An 8,319-nucleotide genomic window follows, 5' to 3' on the forward strand; every position below is an offset into this window, starting at 1 on the left:
TAAAACCAAATACTCTTTAAACAATAAACCCAGAACATGGTGACAGACGTAATTCTACGTGAACAACAATTCCTTAGTACAATGAAATAGCACTGTTTTGTTTCATTCAACAGAAAGAATTCAATGTTAAAGAAAACAGGAAAGCTTCAAATCAGAACAAACAGATCACCAGATTTTGATTAGAGTGTCTTGCTACTTACTTTTCCTAGTATTGGGTGCGCTGATGCGACTTACTAAGACGAAACCCTTCATTCACAGGAATCAGTGAAACTGTATCAAGAACAGAATGGAAAGTCTTGTTTACATAGTTAAATAATGATTAATGTGTGCCATATGGAAGCATGTGCTAACACTAATGAACAGTCCTCTGTACAGCAACTGGTAATGGGATTGCAGAAGAGGCAACCTGGCACTTATTAGAAGAACAGTATAAAAGATCAAAACAGAATATTAACCAACTGGCTTGCAACTTCAAAATAGCAACAGTCACAATTAGAATGAATACAGCTTTCAAGTAAAGGTTCAAGCAGGGCAACAATGTTTGGATAGTTTTCTGAACAGATGCCTTGGATACTGAGTGGTTTTGTATTTGTTTCTTTCTTGGCCTGCAATATGGAACTAAAGCTGCATTTCGAAAACAGGGATTTTCTAATCAGCCTGAAACATGCTATTAAAGGATTCAATGGTTGTCTCAATGGAAATACTTGTAAAGCACAGCAGGTGTACTTTTATGAGAGAAATGCCATCACATTAAAAGTCAGAAATCTACTATCTCTCAGTCTAGGAAAGGATATCCATTGGAGAAGCAGGATCTCCATACCCTGATACACACACACACACACACACTGTTACAACTGCATGGTGATGTTAAAAGAAGAGCCCACACTGAATTATGTGGATGTGTCTGAAATGAACAGCCCCACCACAAAGGGATCTTGTAGCACCTTTGAAAATATCTGAGCACAAGATGTTATAGCATAAGCTTTTGTAGACTTGGGTCCAAAACACACTGCAGAAATAATCCAGTTTGAGACTGCTGTAACTGCCCTGTCTCAGTGCTAGGGAATCCTGGGAATTGTAGTTTATTATGGAAAGGGAACAACCTTTGTGACAGGATATGATTGGCTTTCTATTTTAGGACTTGGGGTTTGAGGAGAGACACAACATATTCATATTTCTGAACATGTTGAAATAGACCAGCTTGAAACAGACCAGTTAAAATTGAACATGTTGAAAAAGACCAGCCAGAGATAAACTAGACTTATGGCTTGCCTCTGAGGTAGGGGTGGCTCACCCTGGCCATGCTAGAGAGGAAGTAAGATTATACCTGCATCAGTATACACTGCTCTGATCAGCCCTGCTGCAGATTCAAATTAAACAGATTATAAAATGGCCCTTTGTTTATGCATACATTTTCAACTGCTTGGGCAACAAACATTCATATGAATACTGAATATGGCAGAGAAGAGATATTACATTGGGTGAGGGGAAAGAATGCTTAAAATATGGTATGAATAGTCCAGGAGTATCATTTAGGGAAGTTGAGAAGCAGCAGTCATCCTCCTAAACCCCACGTTTCTGATCACATATGATACTACACATTGCCTATTGATATGAAAATAAATAAATAAATGGATCGGTGGGATGCACTCCTTGGAAAGAAATATCTGATAATATGTGTTGAGAATATTATTATTTATTTATTGTTTTTATTTTCTGGAATCTTTATATTCCTTCATCAATGGATTTCTGACATAAAATAAACAACAAAAAACATTTTGACATAAAATCCACAGCTATGCCCAACAAGCTAGTATGAAATCAGTAATGGTTTCATGGAACTAATCTGTAGCCACTAAAACCCAAAGCCTGAACAAATAACTTTTAACTTGGTGCCAAATATATATATCCAGGATTGAAGAGGGCATTCCATAACCAGGGGATTCCTAGCCAAGATGTCTCTGCCTTGCCTTCCCAAGGGTGGGAGGCAGAATGGATTCTTCTTTTACAGATTGTAATACTAGGGCAGATGTCTACTGTGAGCAGCTCAATTTTAAATATCAAGCTCCCAAGCCATTTTTTACTTAAAATATCATCACTAACACCCTAACTTCAGATAAAAAACATATCAGCAGCCAATGCATTTTCTTTAAAATTGCTGTACTATGGGTTGCAGATAATGTTGACAGCAATATAATTTCTGCATTTTGCACAAGCTGCAGATTACATAACCTCAAAGCAGCTCCAGGTGGTGTCTATCACAGTGAGAGGAAATACTGTGACCAGGATATCCCTTTCTATGAACAGTCATAGCCAAAGCTGGAGAAAGGCATTCTTAGACATCAAAGGTAAGAGCTCTTTATAAGGCATCAAAAAAGTATATATTATTAAAATATACTCTTTTTCCAGTTTGATATTTAATATAAAAATGAGCATGCTACTGTGTCTTGCCTTCTATCTCTTCTCCCACAAAATCTAAACCTCACATCTATAATAACAATAACAATTAATAATAATAATAATAAATATTTATTTATATCCTGCCTCTCCCTTCCAGAATCTAGGCGGGTAAAAACAGTCCAATAAAACAGATATACAGACAATAATAAAATTTCCCTAATTCCCCTAATTCCTTCCTTCTTCTGCTAAAATTACACATAAACATCAAGACACAATATAATATCCCCAGTACAGTGTACTTATTTACAAATTTTGTGACTAAGGATTGACACAGGAAGTACCTTTATTGCCCCAACCAAAACAACCTGCATTCAGAGTTAATTTCACTCATATCAGGGAAAAGACTTCCAAGTATATGGATCTAAGCTCACAATCTTATATGTTTTAGACCTCCTGTAGAATTGACAGAAATGTCTAAGGCTTTTATGTACATGGCTTTTACACAAGTAAAGCATCTAATGCCAGTTCTTCTATTTCTTCTCTCATGTGAGGAGCATAGGTAATAATAAAATGGTAGTGGCTCAGCAGTTAAGATGCTGACTCTGACAACTGCAAGATCAGTAGGTCAGCAGTTTGAGACCCAAGTGCTGTGGGATGGAGTGAGCTCCTGTCACTAGTCCCAACTGCCAACCTAGCAGTTCAAGAGCATGTAAAAGTGCAAGTAGATTCATATGTACCACTTTGGTGGAAAGGTAACAGCGTGCCATGCAGTCACACTGGCCACATGACCATAGAGTCATCTTTGATCATGCTGGCTCTTCAGCTTAGTAATGGGGATGAGCACTGCTCCCTACAGTCAGTCACGAGTAGGCAATCACCTCAAAGAGGAAACCTGTACCTTTACTACCTCTTCAGCACATTACAAAATATTCACATTAGCTAAATGGGAACAGAACTGTTGTAAAACATGGTCTGAGCAAATAGGATCTCATCTGGGATGGTCGACTTCCATAAATTACATTCAGATTCCAACAGTCATTTTGTCATTTAGCAAGGATTTACCTAATTCCTTGCTCAAAGGACTGTATGATAATATGAGTGAACAGTCACTCCATTTAAATGATGCTTGTATGCTCATAAAAACTGCAAGGCATAAATCAGCCCACAAGACACCTAGAGACATGATTTTATCCCCCAAATCTTCTCTCAAACCATGTTTTATTTCTGATAAAAAAAAAAAAAGCCTTCCCCCCAACCCCTTTTGTTTTGCTGCTCTCTGTTAGAAAGCTCATTTGACTTATCTTATACTCAATGGATATTTGTTCTCACTATGTTCTTTGCAGTAAGTGAAGTAGCCTGACTTCAATCAGACTGCATGTTGAATAAATTTTCTTACCCTGCTGCTGCATTCATGATACCCTGTTTTGTATGCTATATCATATCTTTTGTGCTCTCAATTTTAGACATGCCCACTGTACTGAATCATCCCCATTCTTGTCAATCCAGAAAATTATTATTTTTTAACTTATTAGCAACCTTAAGTTATCTTTTGTCACAGCATAGACAGAAATAGTTATGAACTATAACAATGATACATTCCCCAACTTGCTGAACACAGACAATATCTCTGTCATGTATGGAGATAATACTAATATTGACACATCCTTTAAAGGTGCATATGTGGGACCATACACCTGGATCTACTGTGGATGTAAGGTTTAAATGGAGTTTAAATTGGGTAGGAGTCAAAGTTTTGCTATCCACACAGTGCAGACACTCATAGGCACATGTAGAAATGCCAGGTAAAAAACAGAAGAGGACTTCTGCATCTTTGAAGATGTATAAAAGAGAGGATTTCAGCAGACTTGTTTCTCAAGCAAGCTCCCCCTACTGAAATTCTTTTTTGCATGTAACCATTCAAGGTACAGATGGTTTGTTCTGTTTTTCATCTGGAAATACTAGTACATGTGATGTTCAACAAATCTGTATGACATCTAATTAAAGATACTATGGACATTCACACAATATTGCTAAAGGACATAGAGAAGAGGTAAACAAAATGAAAGCACTGTCGAATTTCTTATTTAGTAAACTCTGGAAAGTGCAGTTCATTCAAAATACAGGGATAATGTATCATTGAGCAACTACTGGAACCTGATGCTGTAGAGGCATTTTGCTAGTGGTCAAAGTAGTCCACTAAATTGTGGCCCATTTCTGAGAATACTTCAAAAAGCTGGTGCTGACCTTTGGAGATTTACATAGATTGGGATCTAGATACCTGAAGGAAAGTTTTCTCCCATCACAACCTGCCCATATACTACTATCTCCTCACAGATGTCTCCTTTCATCTGAAGCCAAGTGGGTGGCTATAAGAGAGGGGGAGTTTCTCATCATGGTAGAATTCAGTCTCCAGGGAGGCTCATCCTGAACCTACAATAGTATCCTTTAACCACTACACACTGTTTTGTTTTTGTTTTTTGCTTGGGATGTTATGTCTTTTATATGCCCTGCTTTGGTTGTTTTAAACTGTTTTTCACTTCTGTAAATTGATCTGCTGTGTTGTTGGAATCCCCCCTGCCTGGAAATTTTGAATTGAAGGGAATGTAGCAAAAATCAGCAAGCAAGAACAGTAACTCCTGCCTTCCTTGTTCTATCTTCCCAAAATGATTCTGGAAAAAGCTCTTGGGGACAGATAATCACTTTGTTTCCCCACTGTTTTCTTGACCGTGCTGAAACGCTACTGACTATAAAAAAAAAAAAAAGCTTTTGCTCTGACTGCATAGATAGAGCTATGAACAAAGTGTGCATGTGCAGGATCTCTCACCAGTTATGTTGAATGAACGGAAAAGATATAGAAACACATAGAGAAATCAGTAGGAATTATAAACATAATTAGAAGATAATAATTATATGGCCATGTAGTCTTCCTTTGCAGAGCCTTAAGAACAGAATAAAAATATATACAGTACCTTCAATATTTTTAGTCAAGGATCATGCAGTTTGTTGTATGCACTTGGCCTTGAGCTACAATGCTTTATCAAATAAAAAGTTTTAATATCGCAGTCGTGATAAGTTATGACTGAGCAAAATCACACAACCAACAGGCATGATGACACTGTGAGTTTAGTTAATAACAGAAAGAGGTCTCCTGACTCACTGAGCAGTCATTTACCTTGTAACTGTATTGCCCACTCAGGTCACATTTGACATAACTGAAATGAGTTTGATTATATGAACTAGTTTTAAGTTCAGTTATTGGACAACAGAGGTTCAGTAAGAGAGTTACTGATAAGCAGAAATGTTTTGGCTGCATGACATGTTAGTGTAAGCAGCAGTAACTTCTATAATTATGAAATGATAAGTGAGAACCATTTATGGAATGGGTATGGGTAACATTTCATGAAATACATTGTCAAAAAATTCTGCTCTACCATGTAGATCAGCATCCCTTACTGCCACATGCTATAACATGTAGAAAGAGTACATAACTAGTTCCACACATGGTTAGAGCCTACACAAAAGAAAGATGGAATTATCTTCACATATACCTCCAGTGGCAGGGCTGGGACCATCCTAAGACTGTTGTGCTTAAAGCAAGTGACATAATGGCACCCACTCCCTTCCAAATGTACAAAGGGCAACTGGATGGATGGTTGACTCTTACTTCATCAATTGAATACAATCTTTTATCAACTTTGAGAACAGCAAGCTACTTTAAAGGGGTGCACATACAACACTGACCCCTTCCAAAGACAACCCTGCTTGTTCAGCAATATTAACATTCTGCATGATTGTTCCCATCAACCTAGGCCCTTTTCACATAACATAATTATGAGACTATGATTTAACTGGAATGACAACATCCTATCACAGAGGTTCTCAAATGGTGGAGCAGCCTTCCCCCCCCCAGGATGGACAAGATTTGCCCTCTTACTTCTCTTTCCAAACTTTTTTATGCTTAAAATTGTAACCTTGTAACATGTAACCTTTCCAAAACATGTAATCTTTCCAATACGTAGCTGGCATAGCCTCAAAGGAAGCCAGTCCAGAGTAAGTACAGGGTCATAGGCAGTGATATAGACTTCAGTTGATTGATCAGATTCAAGATACTTCAGTGACTCAACTTGGACTCAGTTCAGTAATAAAGGATACACTGACTTCACTGGACTCTTGACTTCTATACTTTAGCAGCCAACTTGCTGGTGTCAATCACTTTAAGCAGCAGGTAAAACCTGCCCCCCAGAGCACAAGGCATATTTCTAGGCTGGGAACAGCAAATGGATTAGGCAATAGGCTTGAGGGGGGTTGATCCTTCAAAAGATTTTGAAAAGTTTTAGGGGGCTCCTCTGATATGCAGTGGGGACAGGCTACCAAGGAGACCTCAACCTCCCTCTCAAACCCATTGCTTGCTGTTCCACTCCAAGAAACATGCCCCACCCCTTTCTTTCTTTCTTTCTTTCTTTTTTGGTTGTTGTCAAAAGCTGGCTTCCAGACTTGAGACTCAGTTTGAGATTTGACTTGAAAGTATCTTGCAAGGACTTAAAACTTGACTTGAGACTTAAAGGTAGAGACTTGAGATTTGAGTTGAGACCTGGAGTAAAAGATTTGAATACATCACTGGTCATAGGGTCCAAAAAGACTTGGGATTCAGTCAGTTAGGGGCTCCTCAATTGAGTCCATGGGAAGGAGGTCCTGAGGCAAAACTGTACCTGGGGCAGAACAGGGCAGGGGCAGCTTCTGGAATCATCCCTGGACAAATTCAAAAGTGAGCTAGTATGAATGGCAGTTGCAAGGTAAAGCTGTGATCACAAAAGAGTCTAGGAATGATACTTCTTGTCTTCATTTCTGAATGTGATGGCAAGGGGGATGGTTAGCCCAGGTAGCCACATGAAACAGAAATAGCTCTCCCAAGCAGGAGTTCACCACTGCAAGCAATCTGCCACTGGGGAGGACTACCTCCATTTGCACTAAGATGGCTGCCCCCATCCAGTAGCATTATACAGTATCATGGGGAGAGAGAGAGAGAGAGAGAGAGAGAGAGAGAGAGTGTATGTATGCTGAAATCCCATGGGAAATGCATTATCTTGTCCACCCAGCCATGGCCTACACTGGGAAAGACAGCTGTTGGAAAAACCCCAAAGCAAAAGTTCTTTTAGAAGCAGACTCAGAAACATTATAATCAGTGGATAGCAAAGAAACAATTTAAGATATAGTCTTTAAAACAAAGCTTTTCTCTGTGTATTTTGCTTTTTGTTCACTCATTTTGTTGCTATTATGTTTGAAAAACTGGATACAAAAGCATGGCCATAGCCAAAAGAGAAACCGGAACAAGAAGCTACATTAGAGAAATGAGCTTACCAGCTGCTCTATATGCATAATTCCATACAAGATGAAGCACTGAGAGCCTGATTAAAAACACCTCATACTCAAGCTGACATGATTCAGAAGACATTTAGAATATGGAATAACATCTGCCTGATTCTTCTGCTGATACTGAATACTCCAAAATACTTTGTCTTAAGTGTGGCAAAATTGCTTAGGTGGAAGTCCCCTTGTTCAGGAGGCAAACTTAGTACCCATTGTCTCCAACAATATAACTACAAATATTACAAACTATCTATGTACACTGACAGAGTAATTTGTCTGTGCGTGTGTGTGTGTGTGTGTGTGCGCGCGCGCGCAAGCATGTCAATTCTGAGAAAGATTAGTTTTAAAGAAAATTAAAATTGAATTATAAAGATTATGGCGGGTTACAGACCGCCAAACAGTACATATACAATACGTACTAGGGTTAGGAAGGGGCGGTGCTTCCGCACCCCCCTAACCCTAATACGTATTGAATACGTACAAAATGGCAGCGCCCTGTTCATACGGGCGCTGCCATCTTGACGTATCGGACACTGAGCGTCCGTACGCGTC

At 38.8% G+C, this 8,319-nt stretch overlaps 1 protein-coding gene across 4 annotated transcripts in view; it reads right to left on the bottom strand.

Annotated features, from left to right (window-relative positions):
- Positions 1-8,319, bottom strand: part of SGCD (sarcoglycan delta) — a 719,570-nt gene that overhangs the window by 390,936 nt on the left and 320,315 nt on the right. For 2 of the 4 annotated variants that reach the window (XM_042451267.1, XM_042451266.1), the window contains one exon: positions 201-270. The exons of the other annotated variants lie outside the window; for them this stretch is intronic. The gene's annotated coding sequence lies outside the window, so the exon portion shown is untranslated. The remainder of the gene's footprint in view (positions 1-200; positions 271-8,319) is intronic. 4 annotated transcript variants of the gene reach the window in all.

Source organism: Sceloporus undulatus, chromosome 2 (genome assembly GCF_019175285.1).
Source record: "Sceloporus undulatus isolate JIND9_A2432 ecotype Alabama chromosome 2, SceUnd_v1.1, whole genome shotgun sequence".
Lineage (NCBI taxonomy): Eukaryota > Metazoa > Chordata > Lepidosauria > Squamata > Phrynosomatidae > Sceloporus > Sceloporus undulatus.